The sequence below is a fragment of the Tursiops truncatus genome, chromosome Y (genome assembly GCF_011762595.2).
Source record: "Tursiops truncatus isolate mTurTru1 chromosome Y, mTurTru1.mat.Y, whole genome shotgun sequence".
NCBI classification, from domain to species: Eukaryota; Metazoa; Chordata; class Mammalia; order Artiodactyla; family Delphinidae; genus Tursiops; species Tursiops truncatus.
In genome coordinates this window covers 2,172,757-2,200,658 of record NC_133428.1, presented here as the reverse complement: position 1 = coordinate 2,200,658, position 27,902 = coordinate 2,172,757, and positions in this window count along the sequence as shown.

Here is a 27,902-nt window from a genome sequence, read left to right as displayed (position 1 = left end):
AAAGAAGACACAGGGAAGCAAGTGACAAAGGAGTTTGTTTGCATCTTCCTGTTCTGTCTATAGGTAAGCACAGGCCAGCTTTCCTCCTTAGTGAAGTGTTCATAGATTAGTTTTTCCGCATGAGTATATGCGTTTAGCACTTGAATGTATTTCACCCTTGGATGAATTCAATTCGTCTTCATTTTACAGTTTATTCTGTTAATTAGAAAAAGGTTATAAGATTAATAACTAGTCATTGCTAATGCATTTGGTGGACTACACTATCAGCTTGACGAGGGGTTACCCCTCCACACAAAAGGGACATAAATGATCGGTTCATATGCATCGTATCAAGTGTTTGATGAAGTGAACTGCAGAGAAATGCTCAAGACTACAGTGGTCTCTTAATGATTTTCAAAATCATCCAAACATCAAAAATGCAATTATATTCCATGTGCATAATAAATGGACTGTCTTGGGAAGGGCAAGCTGTTATTAATTGAGATAATGCAAATCATGAGAATGGATTCTAGTGATGGATTCTAATAATAACAGCAATAGTATTAATACCCATACCAGCAAAACTTTATACTTGTATAGGGTTTTACCATTGCCAAGGGATTTTCACATGGATACACACACACACACACACACACACAGACTTTCATAGCTAGGTTATGCACTTTTTTTTCCCCAAAGCAGTTGAAAAACTGATTTAAGATCATGTATTAGGTAGAGGAACTTTCCTGGTAGTCCACTGGGTAAGACTCCACGCTCCCAATGCAGGGGGGCTGGGTTCGATCCCTGGTCGGGGAACTAGATCCCACATGCATGCTGCAGCTAAGAGTTCGCATGCTGCAACTAAGAAGCCTGCACGCTACAGCTAAATAAATCAAATAAATAAATTAAATAAATAAAAAGACCATGCCGACTTCCCTGGTGTCGCCACAGTGGTTAAGAATCCGCCTGCCAGTGCAAGTGACACGGGTTTGAGCCCTGGTCCGGGAAGATCCCACATGCCATGGAGCAGCTAAGCCCATGTGCCACAACTACTGAGCCTGTGCTCTAGAGTCTTGTGAGCCACAACTACTGTGCCCACATGCCACAACTACTGACGCCCGTGCGCCTAGAGCCTGTGCTTCGCAACAAAGACAAGCCACCGCAATGAGAAGCCTGTGCACTGCAACGAAGAGTAGCCCCCGCTCGCAGCAACTAGAGAAAGCCCACGCGCAGCAATGAAGACCCAACGCAGCCAAAAAAAGAAAAAGAAAAGGAAACCTTGGGTCCCCTGCTTTAAAAAAATGACCATGTATTAGGTGGAAAACTGGAGTTAAACCCTTTCCTACTGACTTTGAGTGCATTTCTCTTTATATTATAAACCACACCAGTTTCTGGGGGCAGAAAACAATATTTGCAAAATTATAGAGTTTGGATGTAGCATATTAAATCAATGAGTAAAGAAAAACTTAATAGTGTATTCAGAGTTGACGAAAAGAGCTCTGATGAAATAATGACACCCTTCCCCATTCAGCTGAGCTCTGGCACTGCCTGCAAATGCTTGAGAGGAAATGAAACACAGAGGAAGTGAGTCATCGTTAATTGATGTCTGGCAGCTTTGCCATAACTAAAAAGAGGGCGGGGAGCCTCTCCCTGACTTGTGATGGCCTTCTCGCTGTATCTTTGCATGGTGGAGAGAGAGAGAAACTGGGAGAGAGCAAGGTGTCTATTGTCTCTTCTTATAAGGACACTAATCTCATCATGGGGCCCCACCCTCATGACCTCATGTAACCCTAATTACCTCCCAAAGTCCTCCATCTTTAAATACCGGCACATTGGGGCTTTCAGCTTTACCGTATGAATTTTGGAGGGATACAGTTCAGTCTATGGTAATGTCTCTGCTTATCAATTTGGAGGCAACCACCATATAGTAGGTAATTTCAGAAAATAGATCTGATCAAGGATTATTTCATGTTATATTTAGAGGGGTCTGATTTGCCTTTCAGGGTATCTGCATTCATGGATTCCCCAACCATATTATATTATATATCTCATCCCATAATCATCTCATACCTACTGAGTAATTAAAACATTTTTAAGCACCACACGTTTCAATTGAAAAGACATAACATTTTGAAAGGTGGAAAAGTGGCTGCCGCTAATTTTCTGCTCATTAGTATAATAAAAGATACTAATGATAATAACTAATGATAACTAATGATAATAAAAGAATCATTTTTACAGGGGAAACTGCACAAGGATGTTGGAAATAGTATTTAACATTCTGATATTTTAAAAAATGTTTAAAAGTTTCCACTTAATAGCTAATAGTACTACCTTAATTGAATGTTACTTTTTTTCTGACAATTTCAGACATTATATATCAAGGCAAGATTTAGAAAACAGGAATTGCCATATCTTTTCTGTCTCATAATTGATAAACAGTTGGCTTAGTAAAACAGAAGGAAAAACAGTAATAGTTTCCCATGGTCTATATATTGTGGAAAGGAATTCAGCTAGACTTAGTGGTGAGGTCTCCTTGGATGATCAGAAAATACTGCTTAGCTGTTGGCGCTAACATTGGGAAAGACAGATTTTAGTTGAAAAAAATGGCAGAATAATATAAAGCACAGGACTCTGTCATGAAAACATGCCATGCAGAGGAGTTATAAGTAATATTTCTGAATTTGAGTTGAGAATGTTTGAATAGAGACCTCCATTTCTGACCACTCCCCCCAGTCACGTGACTTTGGGAACTTCTCATAATAACTTTCATCATTGTTTACACATTAGTGATAATACACACCAACTACCATAAAGTGTTGATAGAGTATCAGATGAAAAAACAAAAACCAAAACACATCTTTGACTAGAAAAAACAATGCAAATGAACAAAAATAAGCAGCGAACAGTTATAAAGTTACCATCAAGCAAATTTCAGTTTTATAATGTATTTTCTTATCTGGAAGGAAAGATGACTGCAAATTGCTTTGTTAGGTTTTCACTGACTATTTGGTAATGACTTGGCGTATTATAATATTAACCTTGTGAAATATCACCGTCGGATGATATATGAAGGACTCACACATTTGCAAATCTTGCAGCCTGAAGACAATTTCATTATTTGCTATGAAGGAAAAAGAAAATTAATTTTTCCCCATCCTTAAGGCATATCTGTAAGTTTTGAAGTAGAAGGACTTCATCAAAATTATGTTGCAGTTCCAATCTGTGTATTACCCGTACTAAATCCTGAACTAAATCCATCTGTTATCCAGGATGTTGGTGCAATAGGTAATGTGATCTTTTTTATTTTTAATTTTATTTATTTTTAACATCTTTATTGGAATATAATTGCTTTACAATGGTGTGTTAGTCTCTGCCGTATAAAAAAGTGAAGCAGCTATACATATACATATATCCCCATATCTCCTCCCTCTTGCGTCTCCCTCCCACCCTCCCTATCCCACCCCTCTAGGTGGTCACAAAGCACCGAGCTGATCTCCCTGTGCTATGCAGCTGCTCCCCACGAGCTATCTATTTTACAGGGTAATGTGATCTTGACTTTGATATATAGGTCCTTTTCTGAGACCATGATCTTATTTCTTCTTTCATCTCCAGGAGTTTAAAGATCTGTTGGGATTGCAGGGAAAGGAGACCTTGTAGTTTGCTATAAATACACTGGGTTTGGCAGTCTAGATTTTCAGGATTGAAAACCTTAGTGGCTTAAAACGGCACACATTTTTTAAAAATTGAAGTGTAGGTGATTTACAGTGTTGTGTTAATTTCTGCCGTACGAAACGGTACACATTTGTAACCTGACCGTGTCTGTGGGTCAGGAGTCCCGGCGTGGCTTCGCTGGGCCCTGAAGCTCAGCGTCTCTCGCAGAGCTGCAAGCGTGTTGGTTAGGGCTGTGCTGTCAACTCAGGGTTTGACTGGGGAAGGATCTGCTATCAAGCGCTGCAGTGGGTACTGGTGAGATTCCGTTTCTCAAGAGCTGTTGGGCAGAGGGGTTGCTCACTGTTAGCTGGAGGCCACCCACAGCTCCTCGCTCGGCGACAGCCAGCATGGAGTTGAGGGTCTCCAACATGGCTCTCTGTGCCAGCAAAGCCAGAAAGAGAGTCTCCTGGCAAGATGGAAGCCGCAGTCTTCCGTAACCTAATCATGGAGGCAACACCCATTGCCTTCGCAATATTCTGTTTGACGGAAGTGAGTCTCTAGGTCCCAGTCCGGACCCCAGGAAAGGGGGTCACACAGGGACTTGAATTGCAGGAGGCAGGCGTCACTGGGGAGCCTTCTCAGAAGTCTGCCTTCCACAGATGTCCACTCTCACGCATGCATTCCCAAAGTGAAGATAGTGAAGACCAGTGACATGAGTGAATGGGCCAAGTTTCACCGCAGGTTAGCAAGACGGCATGGACTGAAACGTTTCTCCTTAGTGGTCTGTCCAAGATGTACCTACGTTCTCCTGCCTTTGGGTGTCCGTGTGTCCCACCAACATAATGATGCTAACGGCTGAGCAGAAATTCAGACTTGGACTCGCCTCCTTCTGGCTTCCAACGTAATGGTGACAACACGTAGAAGAAATCAAGCAGGTTGCCCGCCCGTCCGTCCCAGGATTCCATCTCGTTTGCTGTGGGTGCGGAGACCCCACCTGCATTCATGACCTTCAAAGCACTGTGGCAGCCAAGAGATGAGAATTTCTTTTAAAACTGTGCTTCTGTGTCAGTTCTACAAACAGACTGTCACTGCCTGGAGTGATAACCTTGAAATTGGAACCACAGATCTGCAAACCTATTCAGTTGCATGGTTTCTGGGGAGTCTGAAATTACAGTGCTTTTAGCTTGTTTCTTTTTTTTCCTCCTAACACTAGAAAACTCTTTTATGATTGCTTTCAAGTCAAATAGTTACACTGCCCTGTGTTCTGAGGATGTGCCTCGCTTGTTTTCTTTTAGAGTAACGTCATCCCCCTGCTCGGAAGATGATTGTTTTGGGGAAAATGACAAGGCCCCAGACGCCGCAGAGATTAAACTTGGAGGTGGCCATGTCCATCGTCCTGCCTGAGGGTCGATTGAAAATTTCTATTTTCTTAGGTAAGAATTTCTGAACAAGGAGGATTTAGCTCCGTTTTGTGGGAAACTAGCCAGTTAAGCTTTGTGTCAACTGGTTATGGGTGCTTTAGTCTCTGAACACAATGGTGGAAAATGCCAAGTAGAAGGACAGCTTTGGTTCGTTTGGGAATTATCCCTAGTTTCACTTTCTACCGTATTTGTCTTGAAGGGCGAGATACAAAATGATGGCTGTATGGAATTTCTTAACTCAGTTCACTGTGTTTGCTGTTTTTCTTCCCAGCTTGACTCTCCACTTCTTCCCTGTCCCCCTTAGCACATTCTGGTGAATAGACACATCATTGTGTATATGATTGATGTATACTAAGTACCGTGTCTGGGCCAAAGTCTGGGGACACTGAGCCGAATTAGACCTGCCTTTTCCCTCAAAGAGCTTAGAGCTTTGAGCTAGTCTGATAAGGAAACTGACAAACTACAAAGTGAGAAGTGGTAGGAAATATGAGCTCGTTGCTCTGCGGGGTAACTTGCGGTTGACCAGGCAAAGAAATGTGAACATTTCTTCACGGCAAAGCAAACAGTGCTGTGAACTGCTATGAAGCGTTTCAAGAATTCATGTTATTTCTATATGATTGGCAAAAACAATGCACGATTCATTAAAGAGTAGGAGAGGGGACTTCCCTGGTGGTGCAGTGGCTGAGAATCCGCCTGCCAATGCAGGGGACACAGGTTCGAGCCCTGGTCTGGGAGGATCACACATGCTGTGGAGCAACGAAGCCTGTGCGCCACAACTACTGAGCCCGCATGCTGCAACCACTGAAGCCCGCACGCCTAGAGCCCGTGCTCCGCAACAAGAGAAGCTACTGCAGTGAGAAGCCTGCACACCACAACGAAGAGTAGCCCCCACTCGCCGCGACTAGAGAAAGCCCGCGCACAGCAACGAAGACCCAATGCAGCCAAAAATAAAAAAATTTATTAAAAAAAAAAAAAAAGAGTAGGAGAGGGCCAGGTCGTGCCAGGTCCTGTATGCTAAGCTAAGGTGATTGAATTTTATCCTGAATGTGATAGGAGCCATTGAGGGACAGAGAATCTCAGGATTGACTACCTAGAAAACAGATATTTAAGCGGCAACTGACGGAACATCCATAAAGAAGGTGAAGCCTGGGTGGACAGAGAAGTTGGAGGTCACCTCTTAAGGCGTAATCACGCCAAGACTGACCGATGGAAGACTTAAGAAGGAAGAAGAGGTGATAGGGCAGGCTGCTGTATCTGGCGCAGCCATCTCAGTGGGCACAGGTGAAATAACCACAAAGAAGTCTCCTCAATGGGACTAAATAGGTGACAAAACACTAAGAGGTTATCTGCTCAAATCTCAGTGTTTTGGGAAACACCAAGAAGCAGTCAGAATGCTGAAGACACTTCCTATAAAGACATTCACGGAGGGACTTCCCTGGCAGTCCAGTGGTCAAGACTCTGTGCTTCCAACGCAGGGGGCTTGGGTTCAATCCCTGATCTGAGAACTAAGATCCCACCAAAAGAAAGAAAAAAGACATTCATGGAACCATGACAACTTGAACTTTGATGAGGTTGGAGTGCAGGAGCAGAGGTGAAAGCCCAGGGTTCCTAGAGTCTGATAGAACACCTGGCTTGACAACGTTGAGATCACTCAAGGTGAGAAGGTACCGGGAAAAAAAGGAATAAATCTCCCCCACCTTCAACGTTAAGAAGAGTGCCCATTGTTTTGGTGCTGTGCAGAGAGAGGTTGAACTGCCTTTCACATTTCCCCCAAATCTGTGTGATGCACTATGGGTCAACTCAATACAGGTAATCCCAATACACAACTGATAAGATAAGAACACCCCATCAGGAATGTTATCAGAGAAAGACATGGGCCTTAACAGTGTTGCTTATTGGAAAATGTAACATGGAACCTATACTTCTCCATGTTTTTCTTTTAGAATTCTTGTTTAAGGATAGTATGAGTAGGATGCAACAACTAACCAGAATTCATTCACCCATGACCTACTTTCAGCCTTATTTTCCAAGCAGTCAGATCCTACCTAACAAACTGTGTCTTTTATTTCACATATTTTTGATTCAAGGAGTCCAATAAAGATATTAATTTCATGTTGAAATGCAAATAAATAGAATACAAACTGAGTCAGTAAGGAAAGGTTTTCAGAATGACACTAGTAAGTTAAACCAGCGCTTTGAATTCCTGGGATAAAACCACTTGGTTATGATGAGATATCATTTTTCAATACACTGGTAGATGTATTTTTCTAAAATTTTCTTTAAGTTTTTATTTTGTTTGTTTTGTTTTGTTTTTGATCCATTGAGGGAGATTGGCCCATAAGTTTTCTTTCCCATGCTGCCTTGTCAGGTATTGGAATGAGATTATGTTAGCATCATAAAATGATTTATTGAGTGTCCCCTTCTCTGTTCTCCGTAAGAGTTTGAATAAAATTTCAATTACTTGTTCCTTGCATGCCTTATAACACTTGTTGAGGAACCCATGTGGGACTAGCATTTTCTTTCTGGAAATATTTGCCTGGGAATTCAGTTTTCTTAATGAATGTATAACTCTGCGTATTCATTTTAGTCTCTCAGTTTTTGTTTTTTGTTTTTCAGTACGCGGGCCTCTCACTGTTGTGGCCTCTCCCGTTGCGGAGCACAGGCTCCGGACGCACAGGCTCAGCGGCCATAGCTCACGGGCCCAGCCGCTCTGTGGCATGTGGGATCTTCCCGGACCGGGGCACGAACCCGTGTCCCCTGAATCGGCAGGTGGACTCTCAACCACTGCGCCACCAGGGAAGCCCCTAGTCTCTCAGTTTTTAAGTTACCTCTTTCTAGAGGCTTATTATCTTAACGTTTTTCCTGTTATCTCATTAATGCTGCAGGATCTTATGGTATTCCCTTTTTCATTTCTGATATTGGTTATTTCTACCTTCCCTCTCTCCCTGACTATTGATCAGACTTGCTCATCTGCTTATTCATTGGACCTTTTGAAGAACCAACTTCTGGTTTTGTCAGTGAACTTGTTATATATTTGTTTTCTACTTAAGTAAATCATGGTCTTGGTCTTATCTCTATATGTCCTTCCTTTTGCTTCCTTCCTAATTACTTAGTAATTTTTAACTTTTTAAGATGGTGATGAGTTTATGAGTTTTCAGTCCGTCTTCTTTACTAATACACACTATTTCGCTTAGCACTGCTCTAGTTGCATCTAAAATATTTGCTATGTATTCTTCAGATCATACATTTTAAAATGTCTTCTAGGGCTTCCCTGGTGGCGCAGTGGTTGAGAGTCCGCCTGCCAATACAGGGGACACAGGTTCGTGCCCCGGTCCGGGAAGATCCCACATGCCGCGGAGCGGCTGGGCCCGTGAGCCATGGCCGCTGAGCCTGCGCGTCTGGAGCTTGTGCTCCGCAACGGGAGAGGCCACAACAGTGAGAGGCCCTCGTACCGCAAAAAAAAAAAGAAAAAAATGTCTTCTAGGGACTTCCCTGGGGTCACAGTGGTTGAGTGTCCGCCTGCCAGTGCAGGAGATGTGGGTTCGAGCCCTGGTCCAGGAAGATCCCACATGCCGTGGAGCAACTAAGCCCGTGTGCCACAACTACTGAGCCTGCACTCTAGGGCCCATGAGCCACAACTACTGAGCCCTCTCACCTAGAGCCCGTGCTCTGCAACAAGAGGAGCCACTGCGATGAGAAGCCCATGCACCGTAATGAAGAGTAGCCCCCGCTCACCGCAACTAGCGAAAGCCCGCACGCAGCAACAAAGACCCAACACGGACAAAATAAATAAATAAATAAATGAACTTAAAACAAAGTTTTAAAATTTCCATTTTACTTTCCCCATTTAGTTATGGATAATGCAGACTTTTAAAACATTTCCGAATATATGGAGTTTTCAAAGTTAATTTCATAGTGGTCAGAGATCTGTACTGTGTGTTTCCAGTCTTCTGACATATACTGACTTGGGTTTGGTGCATCGATTTATGTGAAAGTCTTCTGTATGCTTGCAGAGAGTGTGTAATTTTGATTTTTAGTGCAATAATCTATGTATGTCTGTTAAGTCAAATTCACTCATTGAGTCATTCTGATCTCCTCTATTCTTACTAAAATTTTTATCTGCTGGCTCTTATCAATTACTGAAAAATATATATTAAATTTTTCCATGATAATTACAGATTTATCTATAACTCCTTTCAGTTCTTTCAATTTTTACTTTATGTATGTTAAGCCTTTGCTATGTTTTTCTCACCATATAATTTGTTTATCTAGCAACGAGTCGTATGGGATGCATATCTTTCAGTGACTTGGGTTCTTTATTTTCCTTACTGTAACACAGGTTGGAGGTGTTGGAAATAAAAACATTTCTCTTGTATAACCAGAATACACAGATCAATATGAACTAATCCCTCTGGAGAACATTTTGGCCATTTCTTATAAAGTCAAGTGTACAACTAGCCATCCTAATCCTGAATATTTATCCAAGAGAAATGAAAGCACAGTATATATCCACACAGACTTGTACCTTACGGTTCATAACAACTTGATTTGTTTTGGAAAATGCAGAATATCATATATCCGCCATTGCAGGATACAAATATCTGTTTGTATTTTTTTTTAATTTTATTTAATTTATTTTTTTATACAGCAGGTTCTTATTAGTCATCCATTTTATACACATCAGTGTATCCATGTCGGTCCCAATCGCCCAGTTCATCACACCACCACCACCACCACCCTGACGCTTTCCCCCTTTGGTGTCCATACATTTGTTCTCTACATCTGTGTCTCTATTTCTGCCCTGCAAACCGGTTCATCTGTACCATTTTTCTAGGTTCCACATATATGCGTTAATATACGATATTTGTTTTTCTCTTTCTGACTTACTTCATTCTGTACGACCGTCTCTAGGTCCATCCACGTCTCTACAAATGACCCAATTTCATTCCTTTTTATGGCTGAGTAATATTCCATTGTGTATATGTACCACATCTTCTTTATCCATTCGTCTGTCAATGGACATTTAGGTTGCTTCCATGACCTAGCTATTATAAATAGAGCTGCAGTGAACATTGTGGTACATGACTTTTTTTGAATTATGGTTTTCTCAGGGTATATGCCCAGTAGTGGGATTGCTGGGTCTTATGGTAGTTCTATTTTTAGTTTTTTGAGGAACCTCCATACTGTTCTCCATAGTGCCTGTATCAATTTACATTCCCACCAAAATTGCAAGAGGGTTCCCTTTTCTCCATACCCTCTCCAGCATTTGTTGTTTGTAGATTTTCTGATGATGCCCATTCTAACTCGTGTGAGGTGATACCTCACTGTAGTTTTGATTTGCATTTCTCTAATATTTAGTGATGTTGAGCAGCTTCTCATGTGCTTCTTGGCCATCTGTATGTCTTCTTTGGAGAAATGTCTGTTTAGGTCTTCTGCCCATTTTTGCATTGGGTTGTTTGTTTTTTTAATATCGAGCTGCGTGACCTGTTTATATATTCTGGAGATTAATCCTTAGTCCGTTGATTCGTTTGCAAATATTTTCTCCCATTCTGAGGGTTGTCTTTTCGTCTTGTTTATGGTTTCCTTTGCTGTGCAAAAGCTTTTAAGTTTCATTAGGTCCCATGTGTTTACTTTTGTTTTTATTTCCATTACTCTAGGAGGTGGATCAAAAAAGATCTTGCTGTGATTTATGTCAAAGAGTGTTCTTCCTATGTTTTCCTACAAGAGTGTTATAGTGTCCGGTCTTACATTTAGGTCTCTAATCCATTTTGAGTTTATTTTAGTGTATGGTGTTAGGGAGTGTTCTAATTTCATTCTTTTACATGTAGCTATCCAGTTTTCCCAGCACCACTTATTGAAGAGGCTGTCTTTTCTCCATTGTATGTCCTTGCCTCCCTTGTCATAGATTAGTTGACCATAGGTGCGTGGGTTTATCTCTGGGCTTTCTATCCTGTTCCATTGATCACAGTATATATCCACACAGACTTGTACATTAATGTTCATAACAACTTGATTTGTTTTGGAAAATGCAGAGTATCATATATCCTCCATTGCACAGTATAAATATCTGTTAACAAAGGAGACTTGAGAGAAGCGGACTCTAAATTAAGGCAAGTCCGGGAATTAGACTCTACAGGAAATACACCTGGATAGAAAATCCCATGATCACAAAATCCTACTTTTGTTTTCAGTGATTATGTCAGATTCAAAGAGAAAGATGTCCTTTTTCCAAACACAGCAACAGTTTAGATAGAAAATACGTTTATCTTTAAGAAAGTTACAGGAGGTAGAGGAATTTATGATCTAGGGCCAAGGCTGACAATGTTTGTGAAACTGATTTCATGGTAGACTAGGATTAGATTTCTCATGCCTTTAATTTTAGGGGAGTAAGCTCCATTAACTTTGAAGTTTATCCTATTCCAATTCTCAACCGATGGCGTGATCATTGAGAACTGGAAGAAATGTGAAGACTTTTTATTTCTGCAGTCGACAAGAAGAAAGAGTGCTTTGTGTTTAATCTGCATCTTCTTTTTCACCTTATTTTAGGAGGGTATATTACCAATAATTTCACCACTTGTTCTATATGTTTTCTCCAAATACTCATATATCTTCTAACATTTAATGTTATCTGAAAAATGTAATATGGTCTGAAGTTTTACATTTTAATATATTACAGTCTTACACAATTCAAATTTTCCTTTATGTCTGAAAATTATTTTCTTAATTCCTGAATGTTTTTTTCCTTTTATGAGTGATATGTGTGTGTGTGTGTACTTATATTCATATTCATATTTATAATGGTGGTTCTCAGTCAACTCTGTCCTCCATCAGAGGAACATCTGGCAATTTCTGGAGGCATGTTTCATTGTCATGACTGGGAGGGGGTTGTTACTGGGAGGGGGTCTTTACTGATGTTTACTGGGTAGAGACTGGGGTGCTTCTCAGCATCCCATAATGCCAGGACAGCACCACAACAAAGAATCGTGTATCTCCCATAGGTCAATAGTGCTGTTGTTGAGAAACCCTGCTTTAGAAATTGCTCTTTCTAAATCTTCCATTGGCCCATTTGACTGGTTGGGAAGTCAGCAGATGCTTAAGAGGTCAGGAAGTCTATAATGACAGCTCTCTCACCTACAATTCTGAGAAGATTGATTAAGGTATGAAAGAGAGAGAATAGGATTTAGTCCTTAAGAACCAAATGATACACCAAGACAACATGTAACAACATAAAAGAAGGAGAAGCCAGTGTGGGCAGCAGGAAATTTAGCAGAACATTTCACTGGGTAAAGAATGTGTGTTCTGGGGCTTCCCTGGTGGCACAGTGGTTGAGAATCCGCCTGCTAATGCAGGGGACACGGGTTCAAGCCCTGGTCCGGGAAGATCCCACATGCCGTGGAGCAACTAGGCCCGTGCACCACAACTACTGAGCCTGCGCGTCTGGAGCCTGTGCTCCGCAACAAGAGAGGCCGCGATAGTGAGAGGCCCGCACACCGCGATGAAGAGTGGCCCCCGCTTGCCACAACTAGAGAAAGCCCTTGCACAGAAATGAAGACGCAACATAGCAAAAATAAATTAATTAATTAATAAACTCCTACCCACAACATCTTCTTAAAAAAATAAAAATAAAAATAAATTAATAAAAAAAAAAGAATGTGTGTTCTGGGACTTCCCTGGTGGCACAGTGCTTAAGAATCCATCTGCCAATACAGGGGACAGGGGTTCGAGCCCTGGTCTGGGAAGATCCCACATGCCGCGGAGCAACTAAGCCTGTGCACCACAACTACTGAGCCTGCGCTCTAGAGCCCATGAGCCACAACTACTGAAGCCTGCGTGCCTAGAGCCCATGCTCTGCAACAAGAGAAGCCACCACAATGAGAAGCGCAAGCATTGCAACGAAGAGTAGCCCCCGCTCGCGCAACTAGAGAAAGCCCGTGCACAGCAACAAAGACCCAACGCAGCCAAAAATAAATTTTAAAAGTTAAAAATAAATAAATTTTTAAAATATATTAAAAAAAAAAAAAAAGAATGTGTGTTCTAGAGAATTCCCTGGCGGTCCAGTGGTTAGGACTTGGTGCTTTCACTGCCCTGGCCTTGGGTTCAATCCCTGGTCCGGGAACTAAGATCCCACAAGCCGTGTGTTGCAGCCAAAAAAAAAAAAAAAAAAAAAGTTCTAGAAAATTAAAGAAATGAAGGATTATTATTTGAAAAAATAGACTAAGTCATGTTACAATTCTGTTTAAAACCCAGAAAGGGCTCTAATTTCAATAACATATCATTTTCCAGAGTCCTTTTTTCATGCCCAAATCTCCACAAGCTCTCCTTCACCATTCTCGTAGAACATCTTGACTTTTCTTCACCGTGCTCACAATTTGAAATTCTGCTTTTATTTTTAAGTCTTGGATGCCCCCCTCCTCCAGGAATCTTCCTGAGGACACAGGTGGTTTTTTTGTTGATTTTTCTTGGCGGGGCCACGTTGGGTCGTCATTGCTGGGCGAGGGCTTTCTCTAGTTGCGGCGAGCAGGGGCTGCTCTTCCTTGCGGTGCGTGGACTTCTCATTAAGGTGGCTTCTCTTGTTGAGGAGCATGGGCTCTAGGTGTGTGGGCTTCAGTAGTTGTGGCACGTGGGCTCAGTAGTTGTGGCTCACGGGCTCTAGAGCGCAGGCTCAGTAGTTGTGGCGCACAGGCTTAGTTGCTCCGTAGCACGTGGGATCTTCCCAGACCAGGGATCGAACCCATGTCCCCTGAATTGGCAGGCGGATTCTTAACCACTGTGCCACCAGGGAAGCTCCGATTGTATCAGTGTTGATATCCTAGTTGTGATAGTGTGCTATCATTTTCCTGGATGTTCCCATTGGGAGATATGGGGTGCAGGATACAAAGGAAGCCCCTGGATTATTTCTTACAACTACATGTGAATCTATAATTATCTCTAAATAAAAAGTTTAATTTAGAAAGTGGATGGCAGGGACTTCCCTGGTGGTCCAGTGGTTCAGGCTCCATGCTTCCAATGCAGGGGACATGGGTTCGATCCCTGGTCGGGGATCTAAGATCCCACATGCTGCAACCCAAAAAAAAAAAAAAAAGAATGAAGTTCAATCCCTAGCAGTTTCCTCCTGGCTTAGTTTGCATTTGTTTTCTTTGAATTGCAATGTCTTTTGGTTTTGAAGAGTCTCTCACTAAAACCTTGACAGTCCCAGCATCATAATTATTAGTAGTTTTCTGGATACCTTTACTAGAACATGACTGCCTCATGTTACTCCATCATATTTCCAATATTTTAGCTACATTCTATTTGGGGAAAAAATTGTACCCCCCCCTTTTTTTTTTTTTTTTTTTTTTGCGGTACATGGGCCTCTCACTGTTGTGGCCTCTCCCGTTGCGGAGCACAGGCTCCAGACACGCAGGCTCAGTGGCCATGGCTCACGGGCCCAGCCGCTCCGCGGCATGTGGGATCTTCCTGGACCGGGGCACGAACCCATGTCCCCTGCATCGGCAGGCAGACTCTCAACCACTGCGCCACCAGGGAAGTCCCCCCTCCCTTTTTTTTTTTCTGAAGTTTTGAATGAAGATCCTATATTTCTCTCTTTTTCTGGAAAACAGTGTTGAAAATATAATGAGGTGGGAGGTGGTATGTGTCAAGACAAGTTTTGTCCTAGATTTTGGTTACACTTTCACCCTCTCTTGTCATGGCTAGGCACATCCTCTATGATGTTCAGAACCTAAAGTGGGAGATGTGTTTCCTATTAAAGGTTCACCAATGCTATGCTCTTCCTAATTCTTTGAATTTGCTTTTGATTCCTGAGTCTTGCTTCTTCATATTTCGTTAGAAATTCTTACTATCTACCTTTCTTTCTCATCAAATGAATTTCTAGAGCCCTCTTACCTTTTGGTAGTATTCTCATCTTAAAATATGATTGTTTTCTCTTTATTTTCCAATTTAGACATCCTTCACAGATGTTTCACAGCCTTCATAGCCTTCTTTCATTTTCCACATCAACCTCTGCTATTGCAAGAGAACTGTCCCTCGGGACTACTTACTTTTTATATCTCTGTGATTCTGTTGTAGTCCCATCAAGGGGGTCCAGTGATGGACTGCAGCCCGTGGGACATGCTTCAAGCTCATTTCTCTCTGAGGGTCCAGGACTGGATTCATTGGGGTGTGACCTGAGCTCAGAAGGACCCCTCTGTACAAGGACCCTGTGCTTGGTTTAATGTTCTTCTGCCACTGTCTTGAAAATTCTTAATAATTTTGGACAAGGGGTCCCACATTTTCATTTTTCATGAGGCTCCTCATTCAGTTTTCTGATTGCACACCCATTTCACCAACAGTCCAAACTATGTAAAGCACATTGAGTTGCATACTTGTGTGTGACTTTTACACTCTTCCCTCTCTCCTTTTTTTTTTTTTTAATATTTATTTATTTATTTGCCTGTGCCTTGTCTTAGCTGCAGCGTGTGGGATCTTAGTTGCTGCATGTGGGATCTAGTTCCCTAACCAGGGATCGAACCCAGGCCCCCTGCATTGGGAGCACGGAGTCTCACCCACTGGACCACCAGGGAAGTCCCTTCCCTCTCTGTTTGTTTGTTTTTTTTTTTGTGGTACGCGGGCCTCTCACTGCTGTGGCCTCTCCCGCTGCGGAGCACAGGCTCCGGACGCGCAGGCCCAGCGGCCATGGCTCATGGGCCCAGCCGCTCCACAGCACGTGGGATCCTCCCGGACCGGGGCACGAACCCGTGTCCCCTGCATCGGCAGGCAGACTCTCAACCACTGCACCACCAGGGAAGCCCCCTTCCCTCTCTTTTAATATGTCTTGAAACCATTCTCTAAATTTCCTTCCTATTCTACCGTTAAATATTCTTCCCCCAATTATTGTTAATCATTTGAACTGTGCAATTTATAGATGGTTAAATAAGCTACAGCTAATTCACAATATAAATAAGAAAGAGTATTTTTTAAAATGGATTAGGGTGTGGTATACTTATGAATAGTTAATGACTTTTGTTATATATTTCTTTAATGTCCTGAATATTTTATGTGGTATTACAATGTGGCTTTAATAGACTAATCTTCTATTTCCTTAAAATTTCTTCCATGGACTCATTACTTATTTTATGCTTAGATACTTTTTCTTTCGGCTACCCCGTGCAGCATGTGGGGTCTTAGTTCCGCAACCAGGGATCGAACCCGTGCCCCCTGCAGCAGAAGCGAGGATTTTAACCACTGGACCCCCAGGGAAGTCCCCTCGGTTCTCATTTCCTGTTTTGATGAAGAACATCACTTCCCCCCATCACAGCCCCAGGTTGCCTAAGTCAGGACCCCAGAATCATCTCAGCTAATCCCTGTCTTTATTTCTCAGCCCAGGCAGACACCACAATTGATAGCATCCATGATCAACATCTCTTGAATCTCCCCCTTTTCTCCGTCATCGTCGCTACCGTCTTAGTGGAAGTATGTTCGTTACAGCAAGAGTTTTCTCTCTTCACTTTCTGTGTGTCTGTCTCTCTGTGCTGGAGCCAGAAGGATCTTTGGAAACCATCAACCTTGTCATTCCTCTACTTGAAATCCAGGAGTCATTCCTAATTTCCTTTGAGATAAAGCTGCAAACTCCTAAACATGGGATTCAAGCCCCAGGTGAACCTTCCTCCTGTCAATGGATTGCTATACAATTTCTATACGATTATCCACCTCTGACCGTGTTCACTTAGACATTTCCCCTGCCTTTTTCTTCCTGTGCTAATCCTTCCTCATCCTGAAAGCCTCGCCCTAGCCTTTCGGGGAGGCTTCACTCTTAATGTCTCCTGAGCTGGTTACTTGTCTCCTCACGTGTCCCCATGCCATCCTGGGCTTACCATTCCCCTATATGCTTGATCTTATACTGTAGCTCTGTTCGTGGGGCAGCTGTATCTATGAGGCCACGTGATTCAGTCGAGCAGAAATGATCTCTTGTTGAACTCTTGAGTCTTTTCTGCTCAGCACGGTAGCTGAGAGGGGTGGAGAGTGAGTACACGCTTATGGGAAAGCTCTCTTGGACTCTCTTTGTAGCTTGCTACTATAATCACGCTGAATTCATTTCATTCAGACCCCAACTCTTTCTACTTGAAAACCAATAAAAGCAATCCTCTTTGTCTAGATAAACACTGACAGGAAGTATAACAATTAAGAACCTGCCTCCCGGACTTCTCTGGTGACACAGTGGTTAAGAATCCGCCTGCCAGTGCAGGGGACACGGGTTCGCGTCCTGGTCCAGGAAGATCCCACATGCCGCGAAGCAACTAAGCCCGTGCGCCACAACTACTGAGCCTGCGCTCTAGAGCCCGTGAGCCACAACTAGTGAAGCCCACACGCCTAAAGCCTGCACACAGCAACAAAGACCCAACGCAGCCAAAAAAAAAGAACCTACCTCCCACCAAACAATGCAAGAAAATCATCTACTCGACTTCTAAAATACCAATCAAGATTCCCCCTACTCTCAAAGGTCCTTTACAAAATACTATTCTTTACCCATTTATATATTAATAATAATATCTTCCCCAGACTGAAGAGAATCTAAAGCTGTTACGTTCATAATAAGTAATATGTTTTCATTATTTACATACAAATCCTTGAGTTTTGAATTAACAACACTTGAAAGAGAGCTGTTCACACAAATGAAATTTGAATTGTAGATCAAGTGACACTTTGGAAGGGCTAGGTCTAGGTCACGTTGTAGCTTTTCAACACCACCGAGATTTAATCTATGTAGTGTCATCGCAAAGAGAGAACTCTAATGGCTTTTTGATTATTCTCAACTTCCAAGAATAAATGAGAGGGAGACCAGTTCCCAGGCAAAGAAAGAAAACGTTGGAAGCTGAGTAGAGATAATTATGCAGCAATGCCCTAGTGAAAGTATCTTATAGGACATAGGAATGTGCAGTACTTTTCTGCCCATCAAACCTAGGCAGGAGAACACAGCCATCGTCCTTCTTCCCTTCCCAGCCATCATGCCTCATCCTCAAAGTTTGGTGATCACGGGAAGTCATGGAGAATCTGGAAAGCTATCGTTACGTTTTTAGGGAAGCTTGTTGGGCTGTGGCTGACAAAGAAATAGTAGAAGCAATTTGTCATGTCTGTTCACAGAGGTCAGAGATAGAGTACCTTTGACACAGTGGCTTCAGAAAAATCCATGAAAAAAAAACATGGTCCAGAATAAAATGTTGTAAACATTGAGTGACAATAGGCCGATCTTTTTTTAAATTTATTTTTTCATTGAAGCAGAGTTGATTTACAATTTTGTGTTCATTTCTGCTGTACAGCAAAGTGACTCAGTTATACATATATAGACATTCTTTTTTATATTCTTTTCCATTATGGTTTAGCCCAGGATATTGAATATAGTTCCCTGTGCTCTACAGTAGGACCTTGTTGTTTATACATTCTCTATATACAATAGTTTGCGTCTGCTAACCCCAGACTCCCAATCCATCCCTCCCCCACCCCCCTCCCCCTTGGTAACCACAAGTCTGTTCTCTGTGTCTGTGAGTCTGTTTCTGTTTCAGAGATAAGTTCACTGTCTCATATTTTAGAGTCCACATAGAAGTGATATCATACTGTATTTGTCTTTCTCTGTCTGACTTACTTCACTTAGTGTGATCATCTCTAGGTCCATCCATGTTGCAGCAAATGGCATTATTTCATTCTTTCTTCTGGCTGAGTAGAACAATATTTTAAGCTTATGTCTCTTCGGGCCTGTTTTGGGGACAGAATGCTGGCTATACTTCGCTCTGTAAGCACTGCCTGCCCTGTACCTTTGCCCTTCAACCCTAAAAGTGGATGTTGAGTAAAATATGAATTTCAAAGGTAGCTGTACTTCAGACGTGATTCTCCTTAGTTATAGAGTATAAAGCTTGTCTGAATGCTCATTTCCTTGGAAAACATGTAACTTGTACGTTCACAAAGCAAATGCATACTACTTGTTAATAAAAAGTTACTATTTATTGAATTTTTGTAGTAGTCTAGGGACTAGAGATTTGCCATGAAAAGGGCTAGTCTGAGGGGCCTTAGAGGTAGGGAGAGATCCAGTTTTGTTCCAGTGAAAGTAAGGATGAAGAACAGATGGTAGACCAAAGAGATACGTTCTAGAAGCAAAGAAGAACTACTCAAAACCAAAATGTTGCTGTTATTCTGACGAATCCAGCACATGGAGAAAATAATTAGCCTTTCTTGCAACCATACTCACTTCCCAGTAAAAACTTTATAAGGAGAACCATGGGAAGATTCAGGCCTGTGCATGTTTTTGTTAAGTAACATGGTTTAAGCGAAGACATAAAGTGTTAGACTAACAGGAGAGAAAGCTAGAGCAGCCAGGCACAGTGTAATGAAGTTACTGTTTTGGGAAACCCTTGCTCTTAAATCCTGTGTTTCTACCCAAGTGTAAAAGTTTTCTTCAGCACCAGCTTGGAATGAAGTTACATGCACGTTTGCAGGACCTTCTTATGAGATGTCTGAAAGTACCAGTTTTCTGACTGAAAGTCTTAAGATTTTTATTCCCTGCAAATGTCCATTTAATATCAACGATGCAGGGAAAGGCTTACAGTTATGCACTTTTCAAACCCTTGAGTTACAGGCCCAAGGAAACAGTCGTGCCGCAAGTGAAAATAACTATTCCTAGGGAAAGGAGAAGAGTGTAACACATTTAGTTAGGTGGAAGGTCCTTCCAGTACCTAATACTTATTTTATTTAACCCACTTCTAATACTTAAGAGGTGCATGTGTGTGTGTTCATACTTTCTGTCCCAGACTGTGAGCAAAAATTTCTTCTAGTTCAGTCTCTTGTCAAAAGCTTAATGTCCCATTTTTTTAAGCCATCGGGCAAGGCTCCTTGGCTTCAAATATGGTGAATAAAACTGCTGGGACTGGAAAATGTTCACATAAATGTGGTCTCAGAAATCGTCTTGAGGAGAGTTCCCTGGTGATCCAGTGGTTAGGGCTCCACTCTTTCACTGCCGAGGGCGCACGGGTTCAATCCCCGGTCAGGGAACTAAGATCCCACAAGCCACGCGTTGTGCGCCCCCACCAAAAAAAAGAAGTGGTCTTGAAAACTACAGTTTTGAAATGCTGTGGACAGAATGCTGGTTTTGTTCTCTGTTCAGTGCTTCCTAAAACATTCCGTTACTTGGAATGATGAGAGTATGTACGTGATATATATAGGATGATGTTGAAAATATTTATTTGTTCTACAGTGTGTGTTCCTTCCATTGCCTTTGATCTATTTCTACCTAGACACCTTTGATATCTCCTCTTCTGTGGTCAGAGCTGTCACTTCTGTCACCATCTCTCTCACCTCCTTTCCAAGCAATACACTTTTGTGCAAGAGGCTGTGAGAAGGCAGCAAGTGATGCAGAATTAGGAAAGACGTCAGTAAGGTGACCCTGTGCTGAAAAATGGCAGAAATGTACAAAGATGGACAACCCAACCATCGCTCTGCGGATGTCAAGAAAGGCCATAGAAAAAAGGCTAAAAGGCAAGAAACATTAGCAACTCTGACTGTTAAAATGTCTCAGGAGGCCATGAGATGAATCGCCTCTAAGCCCAATGGGAAGAAAGTAAGACTGTTGCATACCTCAAGTCCGCACAATCAAATCCCTTCCCATTCCTCTCTAGAGCACATGGCATCCTAGCCACTGCAGGATTCGAAAACAGACCCGTGGCATCAGTTTCTGCAGGGATATAAAAAGGAAGAGAGAGAAAACGTGATACATTTACACACTGGTGTTAATTGTGGATTTCCCAGGATCTAAGAGAATGTTTCATTCTTACGGCAACGCTTAAAAACAGAGAGTTCACATCTTTTGCTTGCGACCCAAATTCTGCTATTACTAAATATTCAGAATACGAATTTTCCATGGTGTTTTTTAATCGGAATTCCAAGAAACTAAATAATGCAGGAAAGGGGGAAAATTCCATGGGAATTAATGAATATCTTTTCATTAAACTTTATAATGTTCCAGTTTTATGTCAGCAGATTATATATTATGCAGGGTTTATTTGCCATTGATTTATAGGCATTTTATAGTTTAACGGCAAAATTTTTTATCTTTTTTTAAAATTATTTTTTTAAATTTTTATTTTTTTGGGTGCGTTGGGTCTTCGTTGCTGTGTGCAGGCTTTCTCTAGTTGTGGCGAGCAGGGGCTACACTTCGTTGCGGTGCGCAGGTTTCTCATTGCGGTGGCTTCTCTTGTTGCGGAACACGGGCTCCAGGCGCGAGGGCTTCAGTAGTTGTGGCACACGGGCTCAGTAGTTGCAGCATGCGGGCCCTAAAGCGCGTGGGCTTCAGTAGTTGTGGCGCATCGGCTCAGTATTTGTGGCTCGCAGGCTCTAGAGCACAGGCTCAGTAGTTGTGGCTCACGGGCTTAGTTGCTCCGCGGCATGTGGGATCTTCCCAGACCAGGGCTCGAACCCGTGTCCCCTGCATTGGCAGGCGGATTCTTAACCACTGCGCCACCAGGGAAGTCCTTCCATGTCTTAATTATTAATTTTTTAATTCTCCTAGTACCCAATAAAATGTTAATGTTGACTGAATTATAATAGTATCCAACCAAGGGAAGCATACTTGCTTGGGAGGCTTAGAATAAAAATGAAATCTGAATAAATGAATACATTTATTAAGAAAAAAGTTAATGCATGTATTTATTCTTTTTTTTTTTTCCTTTTATAGTTGCTTCTATATTTGCAAATGATAACGTGATTGTACATTTTAGCAATGGAATTACAGTACACATTTCCTTTTTTTTAAATAAATTTATTTATTTTTGGCTGCGTGGCATCTTTGTTGCTGCGCATAGGCTCTCTCTAGCTGTGGCAAGCAGGGGCTACTCTTCGTTGCGGTGCACGGGCTTCTCATTGTGGTGGCTTCTCTTTGTTGCGGAGCGCGGGCTCTAGGCACACAGGCTTCAGTAGTTGTGGCTCGTGGGCTCTAGAGCACAGGCTCAGTAGTTGTGGCGCATGGGCTTAGTTGCTCCGCGGCATGTGGGATCTTCCCGGACCAGGGCTCGAACCCGTGTCCCCTGCACTGGCAGGCGGATTCTTAACCACTGCGCCACCAGGGAAGTCCACAGTACACATTTCTTACCTGGAAAAATGTCATTTCATTAACGGTTGTAAGGTGTACTACTCATGGAGTTTAAGACTTGAAATAATGTTAATAATGCTAATTGCTGAGACTAGAAAAAACATTAATATTAAAATTAAATATTAATCACTGAAGGACATCAATAGAAAACAATCTGTGTCACAATTCCAGGCATTTGCAATTAAATCCTATTTTTTTAAATACACAAGAAAAATGGAATACAGAGGATGGTAACTGTTCAGTGTTAGACTGTTCATCACCATAAACTACTTAATTCTAAGATTCATGTTCCTATACAGATGTAACTCACTGATTAAAATTCAGTCCTTCCTTTGCCTCCCCAAAATGAAGAAGAAATCAAAGTCAATTGCACCTTGGGCATTTAACAACAAATAGCAATAACAAATATTTATGTTAAGCAGGCAGTCCTTCATCTGGGATAATGAGTATGAACACTGATAAAGAACAATATGAATTATGGAAACAAAAGAATACGAGACCCCATAGAAATGTATCATTTAGCATGATTTATGTGTACTTGCTGTTCCTATAAGGTAGACAGCTATTCAGACCTAACAAAGCAACTCTAGGGAAAGAGCGTGTATGAGAAATTCACCAAACATCTGCGATTATCCAGCAAGATTAAGCTCACTGTCAGTTGCGTTCAAAGAACCTTCAGGAAGAATCAACCTTTAGATCGTGTTTGTGATGGACACAAAATCAGTGAGTGAGAATTCGGTAGTGGATTGATGGCGAAGGTCAGGAATGGCCACACCGCATACTCATATGTGAAGGAGGTAAAGAGATAGCATGTCAGAATCCACAAAAGAGAGATCAGGAATTTGCGTGGGTAGCTACAGTTTCGGCATGAACGCTTCCTTGCAACACACTGAAGGTGAGGAAGGAGCTTCCCAGACCTCAGGCATGAGGCCTCTTTCTACAGCTCTGTCTTAACATCAGCAGGGGATTATGTTAGGTTTGGATTCAGAAGATCAGGGATGGGCCTGAGACTCTGCGTTTCTAATAAGCTCCAAGGTGGTGCTGATGCTGGTCGTCTGTGAATCATCAGAACATTGTCCTAAGGAGAGAGGTGATACTGAGATGTTGACCCACTCTACCAAGGGGGTGGTAGGGTGGGGCTGGAGCCCTGGGCCACTTCCGGCCAGGAGGAGCCCTGCTTATCGACACCAGTGCGGCACAAAGATGTGATCATTTTCTCAATGAGCTGGACAAGAAAATGATGGACAGGCGCACCATCATACCATGTTATGGCTCTGATGCTGAGAAATTTACAAGTTGAGGGAGAGGAAAAGTGATGAATAATGGTGCCCTCACAAATATTTTTTAAAAAGGAAGGACAGAGAATTTTGAAAGAGAAGGCATTTGGGGACATGTTGAATTTGAGGACCAACTTAGGTGCACAGGTGGAGGTGGTCTGTGTGTGTGCTAGGCAGAATGGTGACCCCCATGACCTTCAAGTTTTGGTATTATGCCCCTGGTTATATTATGTTATGTGGCAAAAAGGGGCGCTGTGGATGTAATTAAGGTTACTCATCAGCCGGCCTTAAGTAGGGTGATTATCCTCCTGGTTTAGCAGAGTGGGTCCCGTGGAATCACAGGAGCCCTTAGAAGCAGAGAATTTGGAAGAGAAAGAGATATGGCAGAACGGGAAGCCTCAGGGAGTTGAAACGTGCAAAGGGGACATGGTGCTGTTGCTGGTGTGACGATGGAGCAGACAATGTGATGAAGGTGCAGGCAGCCTCTAAAAACTTAGAGCAGCCCCAGAGGACAGCCAGCGAGGAAACTGGGACCTCAGTCCTAGAAGCCCAAGGAGGTGGATTCTGCCAACCACCTCGGCGAACCTGGAAGCCATTCTTGCTTAGAGCCTCTGGATAAAAGCCCAGGTCAGCCAATACCTTTCTATCGGCCTTGACCTTGGCCATCTGAACCTACCCAGACTTCTGGACTACACAACCACGAGCTAAGAAATGCTCTCAGGTCCTAACTTCAGGCCTATCTGTTACAACAGCAATAGAAAACGAATGCGGCAGGCCCCACAAGGTACAGGCATCATGCTGAAGTGAGGGTTCTCTCCACGGGCAAATACAATATTGAATAAGGAGAAGGAAATACATGATTTCAGTGGAGCAAGTAGAAGATGAAAAGAAAGAAAAAGATCCTTCAGAGGGAAGAAGCAAGCCAGGACTCCAGAGGTGCTGAGCCTGGATCCGTGGGGGGAAAAACGAATACAGAAGAGGCACAGGTGAAAGAAGAAAGGGAGAGCGTTGGGAAGGCCAGCTGGGTGTACGAGTGGGCAGGTCAAGGGTGAGTTTTGAGATATATTTTGTCAGAGCTCTAGAGAGAAGGCTCAAGGGTTAGGGGTTAAGCAGGGAGTGGGTGGTGACCATAGTCAGGCACTGAGAGTGTATATACTCTTCCTCTCATTGGAATGGTATAAGAAGCCAGATAAAGGGGGGGAGCACATCTGAGGGAGCACAGTAAAGAGATGTTCTTTTTTAAGCGATAGAGAAGCTCCCATCTGAATGTAGACTGCAGGGATTGATGGGGAGAGGCAAGGGGGGTGTACAGGTGGAATCAGGAATTGATGGGGAGAGGCAAGTGAGGGGGTACAGGTGGAGTCAGGGCACTTTGCTGTCATTCAGTCTGGTCTCATGTGTTCTGTTTCACTCCACCATCCACCCACTTTTTAGGGCTGGTTTCAAGTCCATCCGCTTAGTCTTGAACAACCGTCCTTATGCAATCGGGTACCATGTTTCCTTTGCGTTCTGAGCCTCCAGAGCAAGCCACAGACCTCCTCTTTAAGATTTCCCTTCTAGACTGCCAGCATCCTGACTTCTGTGTGTGTTCTGCCCAAAGGACCCCGCTGTCCCTTTTCCTCACCCGTACACCTCCAGGTATGCCAGTGGCACCGTTTCCTTTGTGCGGATGGAGAGACATGTTCTTTCTGTGATTCAGGGCTTCTCTCAACACTCCCCTTCCTGCAGAGACTTTCATCCAGTGTATAAAACGGCAATATATGTTGGAAATTTATACAAAATGGCCATCCTACATCCCAGCTCAGCTCTCCTCACACCCCTTCTCATCAGATCTATATCCATGTCGGTATCTGTGTCCTTGTCTCTTTCCTGACCAGAATATTAAATATATGAATACATGAGGGCAGGACTTTGTTTGATATTCCCAGTAGCTAGAACGGTCCCTAGCACACAGTAGGCACTCAGAAATATTGACCGTACGTTAGCTGAGCTATGTTGGTTTGTAGAATGGAGTCCCGGTGGTATCGTAAATTCGGATAGAAAATAACCTAAACTTTTCACCCTCCCTGCTCCAAGACTCCATCACAAGACATATATACTTGCCTGCTTTCAAATACTTTCTACACCTTTTCCCTGATGGCAAGATTGAGTTCATCCATTCGTGGAAATCATGCAATATTGTGTACCAATCTTGTGGGGAGTTCCATTCTTACTAACCTGTTTTTCATCATTATGCTTTTTAACATCTTTATTGGAGTGTAATTGTTTTACAGTGGTGTGTTAGTTTCTGCTGTGTAACAAAGTGAATCAGTTATACGTATACCTATATCCCCATACCCCCTCCCTCTTGCATCTCCCTCCCACCCTCCCTATCCCACCCCTCTAGGTGGTCACAAAGCACCGAGCTGATCTCCCTGTGCTATGTGGCTGCTTCCCACTAGCTATCTCTTTTACATTTGGTAGTGTAGATATCGTGATTATTTTTTGAACCCAAAAAACCCATCTCACCTGAGTGCTGATAATTATTAGTTGTTAGTTAATATACGTCTTTAATATTGGGCATATACATGTTACAGGAATACTAGATATTTTCTGTATTTGTTTTCCATCAAGAAAGAGGAGGGAAGTTAGGAAAACTGATTTTTACCCACACCACTGAGTATATTGAGTCATTTCAAGAAATGGGTTTACTTCTTGAAAGCTACTACATTGCAAATAGAGGCAGGAACCTATCCTATGGCCATAGCCCTTGAAAAGCTGTGAGAGGAAATTAAAAACTTCTTAAATTGGGCAATAAAATTGAGAAGAACTAAGAAAAGCTAATTGAGTCACTTTAGATTTGCATAGTCTATCAGGAAGATCATTTTTAATCTTATAAAATAATATTTTATGGTAAGGTCAATCACTGACCGTATATACTCAGAAATACATATAAAGAGAATTTTTTGCAAGAAGGTCAATCAGCGAACATAGACACTCAGAAATGCATACAGTCGGGCTCCGCTGGTGGCACAGTGGTTGAGAATCTGCCTGCCAGTGCAGGGGACACGGGTTCGAGCCCTGGTCTGGGAAGATCCCACATGCCGCGGAGCAACTAGCCCCGTGAGCCACAATTACTCAGCCTGTGCGTCTGTAGCCCGTGCTCCACAACAACAGAGGCCGCGGTAATGAGAGGCCCGCGCACCGCGAAGAGGAGTGGCCCCCACTTGCCGCAACTAGAGAAAGCCCGCGCACAGAAACGAAGACCCAACACAGCCATAAATAAATAAATAAATAAATAGATAAATAAATAAATAAATAAATAAAAATTTAAAAAAATGCATGCAGTTAAGAAAAAAAATGACTGAAAGACATAAACATATTGACTGAAAAGAGACTGGGAGTTGGAGAACTATTTCAAAAGTTGCTGTCTTTGAAACAATAATATTTCAAGCAGGTTGCAGTGACAAGTATTTGTGATAACTATTACTCTCCTTGTCTGAGCACGTGCATTCATGACTTCAGCTTCTGCGAAACAAGAGATGCCAGAAACCCTAAGACAGGAATGCACGTGATTATAGAAAAGTCCACTAGACTGAGTCATCAGGGGACATTGGGCTGGTCATGCAAATGCGATATGGACTCAGTCATTCATGAGAGCTTCATTATGTGAAAGGCATTGGAACACATGCCAGATTTGTGAGCGCCTGTCATTAACCCTTTCAAGTTCGCTATGTCCTTTATGTTTCCAGCTAGGAATGACATCCAAGGAGTTTGGACTCCTCTTATGATTTCTTGAGTAAAATGAAGCTCTGTATTAATAAAGGAGAAGTAAACATTTGAATCCACCCCTGTGCCAAGTATGAACTTTAGCCTACAAGCTCAGCAAGGCCCATTTCTATCTGCCATTCCTGAACATGGGCAACTAAAGTGAAGATAGCACCCTTTTTCCTCCTTCCACATGTTTTATTTTTGTTTCTTGTTAATATCTCCGGAAGCATCCACTTGGTAACCTCAGCCATATGCCCTTACATATGTGAAAAACCTGCATAACAAGCCCTTGGATGGATGCTTCTTTGGGGACCTGTGCTGCAAACTGTCAACTTGCAATAGATCAACCCTGTACACCACCCTGGACCCTCAGCATCAATAACCGCACCAGAAGATGCTGGCCTTTGGGACCAAAGGATTATACATACCTGCAAGATTAACTGGACGATCTAATTTGCATCATCTGGTCACAATGTCATGATCCATGCAAAGTGACTGTGTTTTAAATGTGAACATTTGCATCTCAAAATACTAACATTTAGAGTACCGTAAAAGCAAACCTCGCCTAACATCTTTTGCTACTTTTTTCTTTTGAGATACATATTTGGTTTCAGTAACAATGTTGAGATATGGCGGTGTAAAAAAAAATAACACAATTGCTATTATAATTTGAAAAACTTTGGAAACGTTTCGTGCTGTGATACTTTTGAAAGA